Raw genomic sequence first — 15,646 nt, forward strand, 5'->3', positions numbered from 1 at the left:
ACAGTGTGGTACTTTCTCTTATTGCAGAAGTGACTAGTTTCATTCCTGGTGTGAGCGGCAAAATCTCTCATCGTTGTGACCAGTTGCTGCCAGCTGCTGTTGCCTCTGCTGTTGTTATTTTTTGGTTTGGAATAGGATGACTGCCAAAAAGTTGAGATCAGGAAGACTGATTACTACAAGATGTTGCCAAAAAACAAAGTCTAATCCATTAAGAAATAAGGTGCTATTTTTCGGCATCATAAAGTTAAAAGCAAGTTTTCTATCCTATTTCTTGCACCCAGGAAAGTCTCAGGATAAGACGGAAGCTGATGTATCATCTCTGAGTAGCAGACTGGTAAAAGAAGGAGCAGAACAGATGATTCTTCATAGTTCTCTTAATAACTCTCTCGGAGACAAGCCTCTATCCAATGTTGCGTCGTTCACCTTGAGTAATAATCACCAGCTTGTAATAACTATAGAGCATCTCAGTGTTGGTCCCCCAGGCTTGGACGTTTCTGGGTTTATGTGTGAGAGGAACCAGATGTCTCCACAGGTGTCCTGCCTTGGAGAGGCTTTGCTGAAATTTGGATACTCTCTCCTAGTGATATCACCTTGTAAAGCCAGTCGCCCTTCTCCTTCTTTATCTACCACTAATACTGTGCCACCTTCACAGAGGAAGAGAAAGTCACTGGAGTTTTTTAGTAGTATGACTAGTTTTAATCTCCCTTACAGGTTGATTCTCCTTACAGGCTCTGGTCCTGAGCTGTCGCTTAATCCAGCCGTTGATCCATCTAGTCACTATGTTTGTTTCCCTAGGACCCTTCAGTGTCTCGAGAAAATGTTATCTTCTATTCTGCATGTGCTGGAAATAAAACAACTGACAGCTCTGACCATATGTTGGTCATTTTAACAATAATCTTGAAAGAGCTTCCAATGAAATGTGAGTGGGTCGATGGTCCTGGTGGTGTGCAGTCGGGTTTTGTTTAAAATTCAATTTTAAGGCGAGAGATTGTTTCCCAGTTGATGATTTAGAGGGTGTAGGGAATTTCAAGTCCCCTTGCACTTATTCCAGTGGTATAAATGTATTCACAATTTTTCAACCAAAGGGAATTGCGAAAGAAAGAAATCATAATCAATTGGAGTCAAGTGTAGTTGACTCCAGGGAAAATAAAAAAAAAAAAGTTGGGAAAAAAGCTAAAAGAAAATTAAGATGCTTTAAGAAAAGAGGAGTTAGGAAATCAATTTCCCAGATGAGCCCTCTCTGTTAGCAGTTTCTGAGGAAAGTGTGCAGGCCTCCACAGAGCGGTGGGGATGGGTGGGGGGTTGGGGGCAGGGGGTTGCTACAATTGGCTACTTGTAAAAGGGGGTGGGGGCGATATCAACAATGAAAATGTGGGTGTTCCTGTTGGGGAGCTTGGGGTAGAAAAGGAAGTCTTTCCAGGCAAAGAGTCTGAAATTGACCCTCTTAAAATTGCAGCTCCAGTACCAAATGTTTTTACACTAAGGGATTTAAATGTGATAAGGCATCATCTGGTGACTATGGATTCCATCCCTTCAGTTGTGATGCCCCAAACTATCTCAGACAAATCAATTAATAGCAATCAGAATTATCAAGTTCTCAAAGTACAAGTTTCAATAATATAAAAGAAATAACATTCTTAGATTTTATTGCTTTATTTGATGATGACTCCTTTTTTTTTAACCGTTCGTTTGTGTTAAATCTTGTAACACAGGTATATCAGCTTAGACTGGTTAGGCTTTTATAGATTTTTCAACTGCGTTTGATAACATAAATAGGCAGATTCTTTGGAAGAAGTTGAATGCCATGGGTATCACTGGGGGCCTTTTAAAACTTATTATTGCCCTTCATACAGACACATGGTGCTGTGTCATTTTAGAGGGTAGGCAGGGTATGACACCAAAAATTCCAACTGGAAATAGGGTTAAACTGGGCTGTTGACCCATTTGCTTTTTTCATTATATATGACGAATTTACCCTTGGCGTTGAGTAACATTGGTGGGGATGCTCTGAAATTAGGTAGTTCCTATTTGGGGACTCTCCTTTATGGGGATGACATTGTCTTAACGGATTTGACTCCTAAAGGCCTTTAGAAGCATTTAGACGCTTTATCAACTTACTCTGATTCCCAGTTTCTGAAGGTTAATATCAATAAGACTAAAATTATGAGTTGCTCTGCAAAAGGTTGTCCAAGGGATAAACGGTATAGTTGGTCTTTTAAAAATATCTCTTTAGGAGGTAGTAAAATAGTAGCCCTATTTGGGCAGAATTATTTCAGCAAATTTGGCAGATAACGATCATATTGCCCATATCTCAAATAAGGCTTATGCCCATGGAAATGCACTAAAATCGCTCTACGGGGCAACAGGTTGTAGGCATTTAAAAATCTTTAACGAGATATAAAATGAAGGTTCCTTCCACTCTTCTTCATGCTGTTGAAATGAGCAAAGTTAGTGCTTGGCACCTTACGCATAAGGTGGAAGGTAAGATTTTACATTCTATTTGCACTTTAAATTCCATGGCCTCGGTGGTGGATTTACGATTGAAACTAGGATTAGTGGGTACCTATATCAGAGGATTAGCAGCTTTCTTGGGATGGTATCATAGGATTTTACATGCTTCTACTAAAACTTTAAGGGGTTTTATTTCTCTGGAAATTCTTCGAGACTTCGTATGTACTGGGCTGTTTTTATCAAACATTCAATGTGCACTGGAGCACTTTACATTGTCAAAATTAGACATCCAGAAAATGAGTTATGTTCATCTTAAGTCATTTTTAAAGTGTCATTTGAAGAATTCCTCCATGCAGTATGATATGAAGGTCTTTTACGCCAAGCCTTGTCTTGTTAATGTGACTCATTCATGTCTTCTGGCTACACCTCAGCCATGTTTAAACTGGAGTTTGGAGCATAGGGTGAGTAGCTGTATGCTTCGCTTCAGGGTGGACTGCGTGTCGCTGTATACTTCGCTTCAGGATGGACTGTGTGCCGCTGTATGCTTCGCTTCAGGATGGACTGCGTGCCGCTGTATGCTTCGCTTCAGGATGAACTGCGTGCCGCTGTATGCTTCGCTTCAGGGTGGACTGTGTGCCGCTGTATGCTTCGCTTCAGGATGCACTGCGTGCCGCTGTATGCTTCGCTTCAGGATGAACTGCGTGCCGATGTATGCTTCGCTTCAGGATGAACTGCGTGCCGCTGTATGCTTTGCTTCAGGATGGACTGCGTGCCGCTGTATGCTTCGCTTCAGGATGAACTGCGTGCCGCTGTATGCTTTGCTTCAGGATGGACTGCGTGCCGCTGTATGCTTCGCTTCAGGATGGACTGCGTGCCGCTAAAGGTTGTAACTGATGCTTGGAGGGGCGTTCCTAGGAAAGAAAGAATTTGTAACCTGTGACATTCTAACATACAGACTATTCAGCATGTTATTTTTGTTTTCCCAGATATTACAACAAAGATTTTTAAAACCATTATTTAAAAGGTATGAAGTAAGAACGGCAAGGGATGCTATGGATTTATTAAATTATCAAATTAATGAATTAATGTGAGGAAACCTTTTTAAATGTTTTAGTTCCTTTATGAATGTGTCTTGAATTGTTTTATATACTGTTGATCTTGATGCAAGATCGAAATCTATAATAAAACCTGGACTTGAACTTGAGGACAGGTCACCGTGAACTCCCACACCATACTCACCATCACCAGTGCAACATTACATAACAGGTTCAACACAAGAATCCTTGCAACCTCCCTTTCCCCATCCCCTCATTAGCCTACTCTGTGTAATGCTGGTACACACCGGATCACGGCATAACTCACACATGAAGCATTCTGATCTGCAGACCACCAGGACCGCGCACCAACTTCACTGAGTTCATCATAGATATCGTCACACCACTCACCCTGGATGCTAGCATTTACAGCCTGCTCGGAGACATGCAGTTCCATCTGGAAGGCGGCGCCTATTCAAAAGCACTTATCGAAGACCTTGGAAACATGGGTCTAACCCAAATAGTAAAGGTACCTTCCCAAGTTGTTGGACACCCCCGGAACCCTATTTTTACCACCTTTAACTGCATCAGAGTCGGGAAGCACACACCAGTCTCCAGGACAAACCAAGCCCTCATTAAGCTCAGCATCCCGGTCCAATGCACACACACCATCGCCAGACCAGCCCACAAAGACAGGAACAGCATTACTCACAAAGACAGGAACACCGCTCTCAACACCCACCAACCTGAACACAGCCAACAGCCTCCCCAAAGCCATCAAGAATTTTAACAATTGGATCACCTCCTGCAAAAACTCCCTCCAAAAGATCTAAATTCTAAGCCAGTTGGTCCATTGATGAAGTGTAACTGCAAACAACTAGGGCACAAATGAAGAATGAGCCAGGACAATACAGAGAGGGTCACTCTGAGATGTTACCACCAAATGATCCAGACCATGAAACATGGCACTCAAGCAGACCGCATTAATGTAGCACTAACAGAAGCAAAGAAATCTACAGCATTGTGAAGGTTTTCACCTCACCAGTGGCCGCCTCCAACTCAACCACCCCCTCGAAGGGCCTCTTAATTTTTCAGCAAAAAAATCACTGCCATTTACAGCATCTTCAAATTGGTACTGGACCCGACGGACCAAGAAATGCCTCCTGATTTTATCCAAAGAACGAATGCTAATCAAAAGGCCCATCATCACCCCCATAAGAAACTGTTGCCATCATGAACTCCATCCTGGCGGGACCCTTCTCCAGAGCACTGCAACCCATAAGTGGCATGCTCACACCCATTCTGAATGTTTCCACCTCTTCCGCAACCTTCCCAGATGCTTGGAAACTGTCAGAATCCTGGTGGTGCGTGCTCTAGGGCCTTCACCTGAAGCGATCCCTCGCCTACCTCAGGGTTACTCAGGCAAAGCGCAATGGTTTGCAGAGACCACCAAATGGACCAGGACCCGGGTTCATCTCCCAAGCGCCTTAGATAGTGCCTGGCTAGCTTAGCCAGGTGGATGGAACAGAGGTGCTTCAAATTGAATGCAGAGAAAACTGAAGTAGTGGTGATAGGGAAACAGCCCTCAATCTGGGTCTTGCCTTGGTGGCCAAGTGCTCTGGGATCAGTGCTGGTTCCAAAGCAATCAGTGAAAAACCTCAGCATCTAGTTTGATGCCAGCCTTAGCTTTGAAAAACAGATTTCCAGCCTTGCAGGCACCTGCTTTGGCAGCCAAAAAAATGTTACGGAAAATCATAGGTTTCCTGGCCTTTACTACACGGCCAGAACCATGCAGACCTTAACCACACAATCATTACCACACTTGCCTGACCCACGCATGTGACTGAACCAGGGTTCAGGGTGGAGGGAGGCCGGAGTAGTTTTTAGGACAGGGCAGGTAGGTTTTAGGGTTCAGGGTGGGGCGGGGTGTTGTCGTAGTTTTTGGGACAGGGCAGGCAGGTTTTAGGATTCAGGATGGGGTTGGGGTAGTTTTTAGGACAGGGTGGATAAGGTTTTAGGGTGGGTGTCGGGTAGTTTTTAGGACAGGGCGGGGGGTCTGAGTACTTTTTAGGGTTCAGAGTGGGGGCGGGTCGGGTTTACTTTTTAGAACAGGGTGGTGTAGATTTTAGGGTTTAGGGCAGGGGGTCGGGGTAGTTTTTAGGACAGGGCGGGGTAGGGTTTAGGGTTCATGGCGGGGGGTCGGGTTAGTTTTAAGGACAGGGCAGGGTCGGTTTTAGATTTCAGGGCTGGGGTGGGGGCTCGGGATAGTTTTTAGGACAGGTGGTAGGTTTTAGGGTTCACAGCGGGGGTCAGGGTAGTTTTTAGGACAGGGAGGGGTAGGTTTTTTGAGTTTAGGGCTGGGGAGGGGTAATTTTAAGGGCTGGGCTAATTTTTGGGCTTAGGGGGTGTAGGGCTAAAGGGCGGAAGGGTCAGTTTTAAGGGCTGGGGAGGTCTGGATTGCAGAATATGGTATCAGGTGTAAGGGGGTAGGGTGGGGGACAATTTACCACACATGTTCCTTTACCAAACATGCTTTTACAACGAAATTCAATGCTTTTTTTTCTCCATATTTCTTTATTTCTCTGAATATTAGGAATCATTTCCGATAGCAAATCTATACAGTATGACAAACATTAAGCTACAACAATTCAATACTTATACGTGGATATTGACACCCAATACATTTCGCATTGCGACCAATCTTAGAAAGCTAGGCATGAGAAACTGACATATGTGTACCAGTGAGAGTCGTCCACAGGGTGATAGTTACAATACCGCTGAGTGATATACATATTCCATACTATGTTCAGAATAAGGAAAATAAAAAATAAAACCCCAAACCCTAACAAAACTACAATAATCTGCAATAAACTGGGTTAGGTGTGCTGCCAGGGTATGCTGGTATGCTGAGGGCGGGCACCTGAGTTGGATTGACATTCTGCAGTCTACAAACAGGGCAGGAGGCGGCACCACGGATGGATCAACACCAATGAGGCAGCATAGACAGACAGAGAGGGGGGCCCGCCGACTTAGCTCACTCTCGATCACCGCAAGCACCTCTGCCCAATCACGAAATTCAATGTTACGGCATGCATGGTAAAAATGCAGTCGTTGATGAGACCGCATTCTTAAGGGATGCGTGGTTCAGGCATGCATGATTGCATCATACATCGCCTGCCAGCAGCTGCCAGGGAAACTGTGGTTCATGGTCTGATTATAGGCAAAGTACCTAGCGACAAAACTGTCTTCTGGATTGCTTGTAACACCTGCCAGACAAGCAGCATTTTGACTATGTGACGTCCCTTGGAATGGTGCCTCCATCAGAGGAGTTCAACACCTGGGAAGTATCTACACAACTACGCATGGCAGAGCGGTACTACCTGATGTACTAAGGCGAGTACAAACGAGTGCAACGATGCACCAGCTCTAGATCAAGGAATTAAATGGATGGGAAATTTTAAATCAGTTTCCTCAATCATTCTGAGCAGAGAAGCAGCAGCTTTGTCCATGGATTACCGTTATATTGCGATAGTGAAAACGCAGGTACTGTTTGACAAAGGATGCTCGTGCACATTTGAATTTTTAACTGCACATAGATGATGCGCTGTACATGAGCACTAGGTGCATTATAGACAGACAGATTTATTAATATTTAGAAAATAAGTGACTTGCCCAAAATTACAGGGCGTTCAGCTTCTCGCCGAGACTTAAACCCTGTCCCCAGCTTCAAAGTCGGCCGCTGTAGCTGTTATAACACATGCATAAAACATTTAAAATGTGACGGAGAGGAAGTCCACATGTAAATGTATTTTGAAAACTAAGTTTCAGTGCACAGTAAAATCTACCAATGTGAAGCACATATATAACAATGTAAACGAAATCCAACTCACCTGGAGTCACGAGGGAAGGTTCTCTGTTTGCGAATCCTTTCTCTTGGGGGAGAGAATGTGGCGTAACGGCCAGAGCTGCTGACCTGCAGCTGAGGAACCAGGATCAAGTACCCGACGTCGGCTCAGCATCCTGCGATTCCGAGCAAATCACCAAGGGCCTGGTTTAGATACCGATGGACGGATGTCCCCTCCATAGCCCAGAAGATATAAGGGGATTTATATATCAGTGGATGGGAAATTCATCATCCTTGTTACAGAGAAACCCATCTGCCGAGATCTACATCAGGTAATAATTTCCTGTGCCAACAATACATAAATGTGTTCTTGTGTAATGTAACCGGCACCAGTGTATTATCCAGAGGGAAGCCCCTGGACGACACCAGAGTATTACCCAGGGGGGTAGCCCCTGACGACACCAGTGTATTACTCAGGGGGGCAGCCCCTGGACGATAGTTGTGCATTACCCAGGGGGCAGCCCCTGGACGACGGCAGTGTATTACCCAGGGGGCAGCCCCTGGACGACACCAGTGTATGACAGCAGTGTATTACCCAGGGGGCAGCCCCTGGACGGCAGAAGTGTATTACCTAGGGGGCAGCCCCTGGACGACAGCAGTGTATTACCCAGGGGGCAGCCCCTGGACGACAGCAGTGCATTACCCAGGGGGCAGCCCTGGACGACAGTAGTGCATTACCTAGGGGGCAGCCCCTGGAAGAGACATTCAATTCATTTGGGAATGCCTAACAGATATTCCAGTTAGAACAGAGCAGTCCAGTGTGCCAGCAGCACCTCTGTTTCCAAGATGGCAGAGGTCTGGAGCACACTGGAGGAGCTCTGGGCACCTCCCAGGGGAGGTGCTGGTCAGGGGAGTGGTCACTCCCCTTTCCTTTGTCCAGTTTCGCGCCAGAGCAGGGCTGAGGGGTCCCTGAACCGGTGTAGACTGGCTTATGCAGAAATGGGCACCATCTGTGCCCATGAAAGCATTTCCAGAGGCTGGGGGAGGCTACTCCTCCCCTGCCTTAACACCTTTTTCCAAAGGGAGAGGGTGTAACACCCTCTCTCTGAGGAAGTCCTTTGTTATGCCTTCCTGGGCCAAGCCTGGCTGGACCCCAGGAGGGCAGAAACCTGTCTGAGGGGTTGGCAGCAGCAGCAGCTGCAGTGAAACCCCTGAAAAGGCAGTTTGGCAGTACCCGGGTCTGTGCTAGAGACCCGTGGGATCATGGGATTGTGCCAACAATGCCAGGATGGCATAGAGGGGGCAATTCCAAGATCATAGACATGTTACATGGCCATATTCGGAGTTACCATTGTGAAGCTACACATAGGTAGTGACCTATGTGTAGTGCACGTGTGTAATGGTGTCCCCGCACTCACAAAGTCCGGGGAATTTGCCCTGAACAATGTGGGGGCACCTTGGCTAGTGCCAGGGTGCCCACACACTAAGTAACTTAGCACCCAACCTTTACCAGGTAAAGGTTAGACATATAGGTGACTTATAAGTTACTTAAGTGCAGTGGTAAATGGCTGTGAAATAACGTGGACGTTATTTCACTCAGGCTGCAGTGGCAGGCCTGTGTAAGAATTGTCAGAGCTCCCTATGGGTGGCAAAAGAAATGCTGCAGCCCATAGGGATCTCCTGGAACCCCAATACCCTGGGTACCTCAGTACCATATACTAGGGAATTATAAGGGTGTTCCAGTATGCCAATGTGAATTGGTGAAATTGGTCACTAGCCTGTTAGTGACAATTTGCGAAGAAATGAGAGAGCATAACCACTGAGGTTCTGGATAGCAGAGCCTCAGTGAGACAGTTAGTCATAACACAGGTAAGACATACAGGGCACACTTATGAGCACTGGGGCCCTGGCTGGCAGGGTCCCAGTGACACATACAACTAAAACAACATATATACAGTGAAAAATGGGGGTAACATGCCAGGCAAGATGGTACTTTCCTACAGGTGTTTGCTCTCTTGAACTCAAGTCAGGGGCATTGGGTGCAGAGTGTGAAGTCTCACGCTTCCGGCGGGAAGAGAAAGATGCTTTAAAGTTGCAAAGTTGTTCCAGTTTTTGAACAGTGCCGCTGTTCTCAGGATTTTCTTGGTCCTTCGGGTTGAGGGCAGTCCTTTGAGTCCTCAGAGGTCACTGGTCCCTGTCGGATGCATCGCTGTGCAGGTTCTTTGAGTCTGGAGACAGGCCGGTAGGGCTGGGGCCAAGTCAGTTGTCGTCTCCGACGTCTCTGCGGAGCTTTCAGGTCAGCAGTCCTTCTCTTGTTGTAGGTTGCAGGAATCTGATTTCCTGGGTTCAGGGTCGCCCCTAAATACTAAATTTAGGGGTGTGTTTAGGTCTGAGGGGCAGTAGCCATTGGCTACTGTCCTGGAGGGTGGCTACACCCTCTTTGTGCCTCCTCCCTCAGGGGAGGGGGGCACATCCCTATTCCTATTGGGGGAATCCTCCAAACTCAAGATGGAGGATTTCTAAAGGCAGGGGTCACCTCAACTCAGGGCCCCTTAGGGGTTGTCCTGACTGGTGGGTGACTCCTCGTTTTCCTCATTATCTCCTCCAGCCTTGCCGCCAAAAGTGGGGGCAGTGGCCGGAGGGGCAGGCATCTGCACTAGCTGGGAAGCCCTGGGGTACAGTAACAAAAGGCATGATCCTTTGAGGCTCACCGCCAGGTGTTACAGTTCCTGCAGGGGCAGGTGAGAAACACTTACACCCAGTACAGGCTTTGTTCCTGGCCACAGAGTGACAAAGGCACTCACCCCATGTGGCCAGAAACTCGTCTGGTTGTGGCAGGCTGGCAGAAACTGGTCAGCCTAGTGTAGGAGGCTGGACTGGCTTGTAGTGAGTACCAAGGGGTACTTGCACCTTGCACCAGGCCCAGTTATCCCTTATTAGTGTATAGGGTGTCTAGCAGCTTAGGCTGATAGATAATGGTAGCTTAGCAGAGCAGCTTAGGCTGAACTAGGAGACGTGTGAAGCTACTACAGTACCACTTAGTGTCATATGCACAATATCATAAGAAAACACAATACACAGTTATACTAAAAATAAAGGTACTTTATTTTTATGACAATATGCCAAAGTATCTTAGAGTGTACCCTCAGTGAGAGGATAGGAAATATACACAAGATATATATACACAATAGCAAAAATATGCAGTATAGTCTTAGAAAACAGTGCAAACAATGTATAGCTACAATAGGATGCAATGGGGAAACATAGGGATAGGGGCAACACAAACCATATACTCCAAAAGTGGAATGCGAACCACGAATGGACCCCAAACCTATGTGACCTTGTAGAGGGTCGCTGGGACTATTAGAAAATAGTGAGAGTTAGAAAAATAACCCTCCCCGAGACCCTGAAAAGTGAGTGCAAAATGCACTAAAGTTCCCCTAAGGACAAAGAAGTCGTGTTAGAGGAATAATGCAGGAAAGACACAAACCAGCAATGCAACAACTGTGGATTTCCAATCTAGGGTACCTGTGGAACAAGGGGACCAAGTCCAAAAGTCACAAGCAAGTCGGAGATGGGCAGATGCCCAGGAAATGCCAGCTGCGGGTGCAAAGAAGCTTCTACTGGACAGAAGAAGCTGAGGTTTCTGCAGGAACGAAAAGGGCTAGAGACTTCCCCTTTGGTGGACGGATCCCTCTCGCCGTGGAGAGTCGTGCAGAAGTGTTTTCCCGCTGAAAGAACGCCAACAAGCCTTGCTAGCTGCAAATTGTGCTGTTAGCGTTTTTGGACGCTGCTGAGGCCCAGGAGGGACCAGGAGGTCGCAAATTGGACCAGCAGAGAGAGGGGACGTCGAGCAAGACAAGGAGCCCTCTCTGAAGCCAGTAGCACCCGGAGAAGTGCCAGAAACAGGCACTACGAGGATGCGTGAAACGGTGCTCGCCGAAGTTGCACAAAGGAGTCCCACGTCGCCGGAGACCAACTTAGAAAGTCGTGCAATGCAGGTTAGAGTGCCGTGGACCCAGGCTTGGCTGTGCACAAAGGATTTCCGCCGGAATTGCACAGGGGCCGGAGTAGCTGCAAAAGTCGCGGTTCCCAGCAATGCAGCCCAGCGAGGTGAGGCAAGGACTTACCTCCACCAAACGTGGACTGAAGAGTCACTGGACTGTGGGGGTCACTTGGACAGAGTCGCTGGATTCGAGGGACCTCGCTCGTCGTGCTGAGAGGAGACCCAAGGGACCGGTAATGCAGCTTTTTGGTGCCTGCGGTTGCAGGGGGAAGATTCCGTCGACCCACAGGAGATTTCTTCGGAGCTTCTGGTGCAGACAGGAGGCAGACTACCCCCACAGCATGCACAAGCAGGAAAACAGTCGAGAAGGCGGCAGGATCAGCGTTACAGAGTTGCAGTAGTCATCTTTGCTACTATGTTGCAGGTTTGCAGGCTTCCAGCGCGGTCAGCAGTCGATTCCTTGGCAGAAGGTGAAGAGAGAGATGCAGAGGAACTCGGATGAGCTCTTGCATTCGTTATCTAAAGTTTCCCCAGAGACAGAGACCCTAAATAGCCAGAAAAGAGGGTTTGGCTACCTAGGAGAGAGGATAGGCTAGCAACACCTGAAGGAGCCTATCACAAGGAGTCTCTGACGTCACCTGGTGGCACTGGCCACTCAGAGCAGTCCAGTGTGCCAGCAGCACCTCTGTTTCCAAGATGGCAGAGGTCTGGAGCACACTGGAGGAGCTCTGGACACCTCCCAGGGGAGGTGCAGGTCAGGGGAGTGGTCACTCCCCTTTCCTTTGTCCAGTTTCGCGCCAGAGCAGGGCTAAGGGGTCCCCTGAACCGGTGTAGACTGGCTTATGCAGAATTGGGCACATCTGTGCCCAACAAAGCATTTCCAGAGGCTGGGGGAGGCTACTCCTCCCCTGCCTTCACACCATTTTCCAAAGGGAGAGGGTGTCACACCCTCTCTCGGAGGAAGTTCTTTGTTCTGCCATCCTGGGCCAGGCCTGGCTGGACCCCAGGAGGGCAGATGCCTGTCTGAGGGGTTAGCAGCAGCAGCTGCAGTGAAACCCCAGGAAGGGCAGTTTGGCAGTACCAGGGTCTGTGCTACAGACCACTGGGATCATGGGATTGTGCCAACTATGCCAGGATGGCATAGAGGGAGCAATTCCATGATCATAGACATGTTACATGGCCATATTCGGAGTTACCATTGTGGAGCTACATATAGGTAGTGACCTATATGTAGTGCACGCGTGTAATGGTGTCCCCGCACTCACAAAGTTCAGGGAATTGGCTCTGAACAATGTGGGGGCACCTTGGCTAGTGCCAGGGTGCCCTCACACTAAGTAACTTTGCACCTAACCTTTACCAGGTAAAGGTTAGACATATAGGTGACTTATAAGTTACTTAAGTGCAGTGTAAAATGGCTGTGAAATAACGTGGACGTTATTTCACTCAGGCTGCAGTGGCAGGCCTGTGTAAGAATTGTCAGAGCTCCCTATGGGTGGCAAAAGAAATGCTGCAGCCCATAGGGATCTCCTGGAACCCCAATACCCTGGGTACCTCAGTACCATATACTAGGGAATTATAAGGGTGTTCCAGTAAGCCAATGTAAATTGGTAAAATTGGTCACTAGCCTGTCAGTGACAATTTGGAAGTAATGAGAGAGCATAACCACTGAGGTTCTGGTTAGCAGAGCCTCAGTGAGACAGTTAGGCACCACACAGGGAACATATACATGCACACCTATGAGCACTGGGGCCCTGTGTGACAGGGTCCCAGTGACACATACATATAGGCCACAAACTTATGAGCACTGGGGTCCTGACCAGCAGGATCCCAGTGACACATAACAAACATACTGAAACATAGTGTTTTCACTATGAGCACTGAGGCCTGGCAGTAAGATGCAGTGCAGTGACACAGATACCTTGCACAGATCCCTCAGTGCCCCCAAAACAAGGGAGGGATGTCGAGAGCCACCCGGGTTCGCCCATAAAATGTTGCCCTTGGGGATGCGAGGGATGGGCCTCAGGCCCAGAGGATATTTAATAAAGCACCTGCCGAACCTTGTGCTCTTATAGAGAGTATAGTGCTGAGCAACCTATGTCCGTGTCTCATTCGGCACGTCCAGCATATCACGCCAAAATGGCTCGCGCTGCAGAGACCCCGCAGCGCCCCCGCTACAGCCTTCACCAGTGGGTGTAACACAGGGACGAGAGGCCTTTTATTGTCATCTTCACCGGTGGGTGTAACACAGAAACAAGAGACCTTTTATTGTCCCCTTCACCGGTGGGTGTAACACAGGGACGAGAGGCCTTTTATTGTCACCTTCACTGGTGAGTGTAACAAAGGGATGAGAGGCCTTTTATTGTCCCCTTCACCGGTGAGTGTAACAAAGGGATGAGAGGCCTTTTATTGTCCCCTTCACCGGTGAGTGTAACACAGGGACGAGAGGCCTTTTATTGTCACCTTCACGAGTGGGTGTAACGCAGCGACGAGAGACCTTTTATTGTCCCCTTCACCGGTGGGTGTAACACAGGGACGAGAGGCCTTTTATTGTCCCCTTCACCGGTGGGTGTAACACAGGGACGAGAGGCCTTTTATTGTCCCCTTCACCGGTGGGTGTAACACAGGGATGAGAGGCCTTTTATTGTCCCCTTCACCGGCGGGTGTAACACAGAGACAAGAGGCCTTTTATTGTCACCTTCACGGGTGGGTGTAACGCAGCGACGAGAGACCTTTTATTGTCCCCTTCACTGGTGAGTGTAACAAAGGGATGAGAGGCCTTTTATTGTCCCCTTCACCGGTGAGTGTAACACAGGGACGAGAGGCCTTTTATTGTCCCCTTCACCGGTGGGTGTAACACAGGGATGAGAGGCCTTTTATTGTCCCCTTCACCGGCGGGTGTAACACAGGGACGAGAGGCCTTTTATTGTCCCCTTCACCGGTGGGTGTAACACAGGGATGAGAGGCCTTTTATTGTCCCCTTCACCGGCGGGTGTAACACAGGGATGAGAGGCCTTTTATTGTCACCTTCACGGGTGGGTGTAACGCAGCGACGAGAGACCTTTTATTGTCCCCTTCACTGGTGAGTGTAACAAAGGGATGAGAGGCCTTTTATTGTCACCTTCATCGGAGAACTAAAGACTCATTATTCTGGCTTGAAAGCTCCTCCATCACAGAGCGAACTACCATGGAGGCCAAACAAGTGTCAGATAATTTACAACAAGAATACTTGGATATTAAACATATATAAAAAGGAAACTCTCGACTCTTTGACTTGCTAAGTCCCCTCCTTTCTTACCACTTCGCCTTCTGTGAGTGATGACGTTTCACTTCCGGGTGACCGGAGACAGCAACAGTACAAGCGGCGGAGAGGAGTCTAGTCGATGATGTGAATAGCAGCGGCAGCACAAGCAGCAGGACCGGGGGAACTCCTCCCAGGCCTGTGAGTAGAATAACTTCTGGGTCAGCCGCGGTAGAGTCAGAACAAGCAGCAGAAGCTGACGAGCTCCTCTCCAGGCAGTGAATTTAACAGTATCCAGGTCAGCGGGGGCAGAATCAGCACAAGCAGCGGGTCTCAGCCTCCTCTCCTCTGTGTCCAGCCTGCTGCAGAGGAGGCAGAGCCCCTGAGGGTCTGTACAGGTATCGTCATCTTCAGACCCTCACAGCCCCTATGTCTGCACAGGTTCCTGCTCAGGTAGGAGATTGTCAGCACCTTCTGCTGTGTTTGTAGAAATAGACTGAATAATCCTGAAGGAAATCTTTGCCAGGAGCCGGGGTGAGCTGGGCTCTTCTATACGGGGACCTCTGGGGGGCTTTCCTTCCAGCCCTGGGGGTGTTTGTGATCATCATTTGTGTTAAAGTTAAAGAGGGTATCTGTGCACTGCATCTCACTGCACTGTGAGAAGTCTGTACTGCACTGCATCTTACTACACTGACGGATCTGTGCACTACACTGCATCTTACTGCACTCAGGAATCTGTGCACAGTGCACTGCATCTTACTGCACTGTGAGGAATCTGTGCACACTGCACCTTACTGCACTGTGAGGAATCTGTGCACTGTACCTTACTGCACTGTGAGGAATCAGTGCGCACTGCACTTCATATTATTGCAATAATTATTATAATCTGTAGTAAACTGCATCTTACTGCACTATGAGGACTCTATGCACTGCATCTTACTGCACTGTGAGGAGTCTGAACACTGCACTGCATCTTATTGTGCTTTGAGGAATCTGTGCACTGCATCTTTCTGCACTGTGACAAATTTGTACAAGCTGCACTGCATCTTACTGCTCTGTGAGGAACCTGTGCA

The 15,646-nt window shown here is 48.1% G+C and overlaps 1 long non-coding RNA gene across 1 annotated transcript; it reads right to left on the reverse strand.

Annotated features, from left to right (window-relative positions):
- Nucleotides 1-1,620: 1,620 nt before the first annotated feature.
- On the reverse strand, nt 1,621-14,766 carry LOC138287301 (uncharacterized). Its single transcript, XR_011202191.1, has 2 exons — nt 14,631-14,766; nt 1,621-3,362 (listed from the first exon to the last, which is right to left on the reverse strand). It is a non-coding gene; the product is annotated as an uncharacterized lncRNA (long non-coding RNA).
- Nucleotides 14,767-15,646: the final 880 nt, after the last annotated feature.

Source organism: Pleurodeles waltl, chromosome 4_1 (assembly GCF_031143425.1).
Source record: "Pleurodeles waltl isolate 20211129_DDA chromosome 4_1, aPleWal1.hap1.20221129, whole genome shotgun sequence".
NCBI classification, from domain to species: domain Eukaryota; kingdom Metazoa; phylum Chordata; class Amphibia; order Caudata; family Salamandridae; genus Pleurodeles; species Pleurodeles waltl.